The following is a 268-nucleotide window of genomic DNA, read 5'->3' as shown; positions in this document are numbered from 1 at the left end:
TGGATGTAGGCAAAAATTCAAATTTATTAAAAATATGAAATATGAAATTTGGAGTTTGGAAAAAAAAAAATTGGGTTGGACAATTTCGGATCTTATGCAAGTGGGTTGGACAATTTTTGGTCCAAATGAATTACAACCGTCCAAAGAGCCATTGAAACTCCAGTTTTTCCGGCTTGTAAAAATTCCCACTTTTTTCGGATTGGATGGTTCACACCCGGTGTGGACCATTTCTCAAACTTCCGGATTGTACGCGATCCAAATTATGGAT

The sequence above is a fragment of the Carex rostrata genome, unplaced genomic scaffold (assembly GCF_964058835.1).
Source record: "Carex rostrata unplaced genomic scaffold, lpCarRost1.2 SCAFFOLD_38, whole genome shotgun sequence".
Classification (NCBI taxonomy): domain Eukaryota; kingdom Viridiplantae; phylum Streptophyta; class Magnoliopsida; order Poales; family Cyperaceae; genus Carex; species Carex rostrata.
The sequence above is the reverse complement of the archived record's forward strand: the minus strand, read 5'-3'. Positions refer to the sequence as shown.